The sequence below is a fragment of the Oryctolagus cuniculus genome, chromosome 6 (genome assembly GCF_051225735.1).
Source record: "Oryctolagus cuniculus isolate XC-2025 breed Fujian yellow rabbit chromosome 6, ASM5122573v1, whole genome shotgun sequence".
In the NCBI taxonomy this organism is placed as follows: Eukaryota; Metazoa; Chordata; class Mammalia; order Lagomorpha; family Leporidae; genus Oryctolagus; species Oryctolagus cuniculus.
In genome coordinates this window covers 164,530,558-164,536,557 of record NC_142872.1, presented here as the reverse complement: position 1 = coordinate 164,536,557, position 6,000 = coordinate 164,530,558, and the positions used below count along the sequence as shown (strand labels likewise).

The 6,000-nt window shown below is 55.9% G+C and overlaps 1 protein-coding gene across 3 annotated transcripts in view; it reads left to right on the top strand.

The window, feature by feature from the left end:
• The first annotated feature begins 267 nt into the window (after nucleotides 1-267).
• FAM135B (family with sequence similarity 135 member B) overlaps nucleotides 268-6,000 on the top strand; it is a 369,646-nt gene continuing 363,913 nt past the window's right edge. The window contains exon 1 of one of the 3 annotated variants that reach the window (XM_070075533.2): nucleotides 268-496. The gene's annotated coding sequence lies outside the window, so the exon portion shown is untranslated. Of the gene's footprint in view, nucleotides 497-549; nucleotides 896-1,747; nucleotides 1,856-6,000 lie in introns of those variants that run through there. The other 2 variants (XM_070075534.2, XM_089335756.1) reach the window with 2 other exon arrangements.

Here is a 6,000-nt window from a genome sequence, read left to right as displayed (position 1 = left end):
ACTTAGCGTAAGAGATTGCCAGGCGCTGTGACCCTTTCTCAGGAATCTACTTCTTGTCCCTGGGCTCTTCTTCCAAACTGGGCACCCCCTCCCCGGGTGGGCACCCGGAAAGGCCCCCCTCCGTCCGCCTCACCCCAGTCCTCCAGCGCTGGAGCGCACTCCCGACGTTGGGTGGAGACTGAGCATGCTCCCGGCAGAAGGGGAGGGCAGGGCCGCACCTCGGACCCGCACTTGCGCCCTCCGCAGGCCGGGTGGGCGGGATTTGTCCGCGGGGCAGACTGACCGGCCGGGAGCTCCTCGCGCGGACCCGCGGCAGCGGCGGGAGGGCGCGCGCGGCGCCTCCCCGCCAGGCGCGCAGCCTCTCCACGGTGCGCAGAGGCGGCGGGAGCCGAGCCAGCGCGAGCGGCAGGGCGGGCTCTCCGGGCCGCGAGGGCGCGCTGCGCGGCGCGGGGTGGCCGTGTCCCGGCGGGGGAAGGATTGGAGCAAGGGCGCTGAGGTGAGCTGAGCCCGTGAGACGCGAGCTGGGGCGGGGGTGGGGGAGAAGGCACGGGCACAGCCCTGGGTCCTTCCGCCTTGGACAGCGGTGACGGCGAGTTCCCTGGGCGCCCGGAGGCCGCGGCGGGCAGCTGTTGCGCCGAGAGGGGGCAGCTGCGGAGTTCCATAACCATAGCAACCACATCAGCACCGCGGTGGCAGCGGCGGCGGCGAGGGCAGCATCCTCTCGCTCCTCCTCCGGGCAGCCGCGCCACGGGCACCGGGGACCCGGCTCGCAGGTGCCGCCGACTCCTCGGCCCGCCCACCGCCGCCGCCGGGTTCGGCGTCTGGAGAAGGCAGCGGAGAGGGAGCCAGGCGCGTGGCCAAGGAGCTGAGAGGGGCGCGCTGCGGTGGGAGACAGGTAGGGGAGAGCTCTCCGGGGTCGGCGGCCAGGAAACTCTCCCGAGGCAGTGACGTTTCTGGAAGCGTGATTGCTAGTTGGGTGGCTTTCCGTCACGGAGCAGGAATTCTACCGCGAAACATGGTGTATTCCTCTAGTCTCTGGGCAGGTCCAGAGAGCACGAGAGGGACCCGCGCGTCTTAGGTGGGGAAAACTCTGTGGGGACCACCTCACGAACCCAAAGTCCAGCTGGAAGCTGAGGGCACACATCCGGATCCTGGTCCAAGTCAGGTCCTGAGAGCCACAGGCAGACTGGGGAGAAGCCAACGCAGGGGTGAAGGGGCGGGGGAACAGTTAGTTGCCTGGGACCCAGACAAACCCAGACCCCCTAGCTTCTCGTGGTTGGAGGAGTCCCCTGCAACTTAGCTGCGACAAGAGAAAGACGGGCACCATCTCTTGACCTGCAGGGCCGGCTTCAAATCCAGCCGCTGCGGGTGGAGGGGGGTGGTGAGGTTTAGACGCAGCAAGCAGCAACTCTTACCATTTGCGCATGCAGGCAGGGGTTTCCCTGAGTTTATCGTGGACGATTGGGGAAGGGATGGGAATGAACATGAAGTGTTAAGCCAGCAATCAATGCCCCCTCCCCATTGCCGGCAAAGCAGGGACTATGTGGGATACAGCGACACCCTTTGCCCTTTGGCAGGTTGTCCCACTTGGCAGATGTTGGAGAAATCCCACTTCGGGTCTCCATCTAAAGTGGGAGGTGGTGGCATTGCTGTCCATCAGGTTACAGTTGAGCCCAGTGGCACCTGGTCTCTCCAGAGTGCTGGGTTGTTAACCACATGTGGGCTGGAGAGAGGCTTAGAGGTGTGGGCATGATTCCAAACGCGGCTCAGCTGGGAGCAGGGCTCCAGAGAAGACCATAGGAGAACGGGGAAATACGTAGGTGCGTGATCTGGGTCTGCGAGTTCTTGCATTTGGGTAAGTAGGTCTTTGGGTAGTTTCCAGGATGGGCAGCCATTGACTTTGAAAGAACTCTCCATTTACATCCTGAGCCTCTGGAGACAGTGGTGAGTCCCAGTTAAAAGGCTGTGTTCTTTAATTGGGCTTCTAATTTATGATGTTACGTTACCCCAGGGCATGCAATTTAGCCAGCATTTCATCTGGGGACTCAAGTCCTCGCGAGGACGGTATTATCGGCTAGGCAAATGGCAAGGTGTAGAGGAAAGAGGACAGGATTGGGGAGTCAGAAGAAGTTTCACACTTGCTCTGACCTTGAATTACTTCTCGTGTGTAGAATGGGTATGCCTACAGACTTACACAGCTCACCAGGCTTTCCTCACATCAGTTACGATTGAGGGAGATAAGTCTCCTGCAACTAGGAGTTCATTTCCTAAAGTCTGTTATATCAGCAAGTCACTACCCAGCCATCGGCTAAGAGGGAGCAGAAATACTCAGTTGCTGGTTGAGACAGTGGTCCCAGTTGTCCTCAGGGTAATATAAAGAGGGTTTGTCAGGGGAGGAGGCTGCATGCGGTCCTCCTTGCCTGCAAGTGCTGAAGGTCAAGTGCTTTGCTGTCAAACGCAGTGCTCCTCTGGATTGAGATCTGCCCAGCACAGACCGGACTGCGCGTTTTGTAGTGGAAACGGAGACTTGTCCACCTTGAGGACTGAGGACATGTTGGTGAGGTGGATACATGGACAGTGGATGATTGGGCAGTGTTTTCATTTGACTTTGCGCACTAGTGCTGGGCGTTTCCCAGGTGTTTGCCCAGTTTGGCCAACATTGACTGGATGCTTGCAAGTTTGATTTCGTTGCTGGGGGAACCCTCCTTCTGGAAGGAGCCAGAACTGTCTCAATGTCGTTGTCTGCTCTTGCACATGCTGACCTCTGCCGGGAACGACCGTGGCACCCCTCAGCCTTCGGTGACCCAGTTCAAATGCTGCTTCCCGTAGGAAGCCTTCCCTCTGTCCCGTGGCGTGTTCCCATGGAACGTTAGGTTTCTCTTGTGGCAGGCTGTGTTGTCACTGCTGCACCAGTACCTGTCCCTTCTAGATTGTATCACCCCCTCCTGAAGATAGGGGGCCTCTCCCTGATCTTGCTTGCGACTCCAGCTCCTGGCTCAACAACGGCCACGGTGAATGGTCATGGAACAAGTGGGACTTGCTGCAGTGTGACCACTTGTGCAGGATGGAGTGTGCCAAGGGCTGCCCAGCCACCTGCCCCCGTCTCTGGATGGCTAGCGAGCCTGAAGGATGCTTTTCTCAATGGTTGTGTAGTGTTTAGGGTCAACCCACTGAAGCAGTGTGAAGGGAACAGAAGCACATTGTCTTAAAATGCCGATTTCTTCAAGGATGTGCTTTAGAATAATCTAGTTGAGTAGCCTTCATATAACATTTGCTGAATATGTCTGATGGAATATCTTCCATTTAAAATATTTCTCCTCTTCCTTCAGTTTGTTCACGCTAGTTCAGCTCCAGTAAGGAAAAAGACGTATCTGTTTCAGAAACCAGATTTAAATCCAGGTTCTCAGGGGACCTGGAATGAGGGCGCCTGGTCTCATGCCCGTTTCCTCATTTGTGAGGTGCGAGTGGCAGCACCCTTCTCATAGGGATGCCAAGGGCTTGGAGTCAGTGGCAGCAGTCCATGGACTACTTGACCCAGGCAAATTTTTGTTCTAGAAAGTGAGCGAAACCCTGCATAAAGGACATAGCGTCAGACATGGTGGGCTTTCTATCCTGGCTCCCCCACCTGTTAGTGTTGACCTTTATCAGTCACGTTGCTCTTAGCCATTTGTCCCGTCTGCATCATAGGGTGATAGCTGCCCTTCAGGAAGGGCTTGTGTGATGTACAGAGAGAAGAGTGGCACTCAAGACAGCATGCCTGACTTGAGTGGTAGACGTAAGTGTCAGAAGTAGAAGGCTGTGGAGTTTAAGTGCCCCAAATGCACTTGCTTCCTCCATTTTACTCATCTTTGAGAGATAATATGGGGATACCAGGAAGATGGTAGTAGCCCACACCATGAAGAGAACTTTGTCCGGCATGCTAGATGCTTCACAGGCAAGTAGACTAAGCTAGAGATTTAGGTGCAGGTACCGAGACTCGTGGTACCTTTCTCTGCCTGCTTATAGGCTGTGCAGCACCTGGCCTCCTCATGTTTCTGGACCTTGGTTTGTTCATGTTGAAAGGAACTACATGATTTTTGTGGCCCTGCCTAGCCCTAGGTCAACCCTCACATATACTGATCTTTGCTTCTCATCACCGAGGCTATGTCCATGCCTCTCAGTCCACCCTTTCCATCAAGGCTCACAGCTGGCTCAGAATTCTGCAGGTCAGTGGACTCTACAGCCCTACCCTCATCACCAAGGTTCTCTTCTCTGGTTTTTCTTTAGCTTTGATGGCGACCGTGCACAAGATGATCCTAGGACCTAGGCAGTTGTCAACACCCACTCCATGTCCTTGTCCCAACCCAGTTCTTGTCTGACCCAGGCAAAATGGTCCCAGTTCAGCCCGAAAGGTCGCCTTCATTCAGAGTGAGACGCTAGCCCTATGCAGCCTGGCCTTTTCTGCGGCGAACATTCACAGGTGTCACCGATACCCGGCGAGCTTCCCGGACTCTGAGTGCTCAAGCACTGCCAAACACTTTAGCTCAAACGTGAGGCATTTCTGGGTGACTGCACACCAATTTCAGGAGCTATTGCTGGTGACAGGTTTTACCCTCACGAAGGCAATTGGCACAGTGAGCCAGGGCCTTGTAGCCCTTCACTTCTGGTGCAGGGCTAGTGGCACTGATGGTCCCGGTTCAGGAAGTTTGCATAGATGGCCTGTCATGTGTTGCACACATGCCAGACCCTGTGAGTCACAAACAGGTAAGGTCCTTGTCTTTCGGGAGATTCATATGTATTTGGGGGACAGGGCACGGAGACTGACAGCCACCAGCCAGGCATTACAGGGGTCTGTGGGAGCCAAGATAGGGGCTTCTGATGTTTTCTGGGAGGAGCTCTTGGGAATGGCTTTGCAGAGGGATGTCCAAGCAGGAGTCGGGATTTCCAAATGGAGACTACAGGGAAGGTGAATCAGGGAGGGAGCGACGTCCTGAGACCTGGAGACAGGGATTCCTAAGAAAGGAAGTGGAATGAGCAGGGCTGAGATGTGGAAGGCAAAGGTCAGCCACTGCCCCTGGGAGCGGAGTGGAGGCAATGACTGAGCATTCGGTGAGCCTGTCCAAGTGGCCCTTCCCCTACATTGGGAGTCCTGGAGAGCTGTGGAAAAGTCTGGAATTGGACTGAACATTCTCTCCACCCACAGGTTAAAGCTGCCTTAGAGAAGCTGGGTCAGGCAGAAGATAGACCTGCCTCTTAGGTTTCAGAGGTGTTGGATTTAGGCAGTGAGAGGTCAGTATTGCAGGGAGCTGGGGCCACTGATGGAGTTCGAGGGAAGGAGGGGTCACGGGGGTACTCAGGAGTTCCTCAAGCTCTCAAGTGCCCTCAAACCCCTGCATCTTGCACCAGGACTAGTTCTTCAGGTTTAATTTGACACCGCTGCCTCTCGTCTGCCCCCAGAGGGGGCATCCAGAGACCGCTCTGGAATTGAAGCGAGGGCGAACTTCAGAGGCTTCTCCACTTGAAGTAGAAGTCTGTAGCCTCTCCAGGGCCTGCAAGTCCTACATGACCTCCACCCCCTCCCAGACCTGAACACCACCCCCACGCGGTCTCCCCCACCTTGAGACCCTTCGCCCCATCTCCCCCGTCCCCCTCCTCTCAGCAGTGTGGCCTCCCTCCCATCCTGGAAGGCTCCTGTCTCAGATAGCTGCGTGGTTGATTCCTGCTTGGAGCGTTAACGTTAGTCACTCTTCACCACCTGTCCCTAAACCTACGATCTCTTCTTAAATTTCGGGATGACCCCTGGCCAGAAGGACTCAAGGAAGAGATTTAAAGAAAACAAGTAGAGGCAAGACTTGTTTAACGCGTAAGGCACACTGACAAAGCGTCGCAGACATGCTCAGGAGAAACAGCTGCACTTAACAGGGTTTGAGCTGTCCTTTTATTTGGTCTGGGGAGAGCCCTATTGAATATGCAAAAGGGGTGGGGTTTTGGGCAGGGCATGAGTAACGCCCGTTTCCTTGC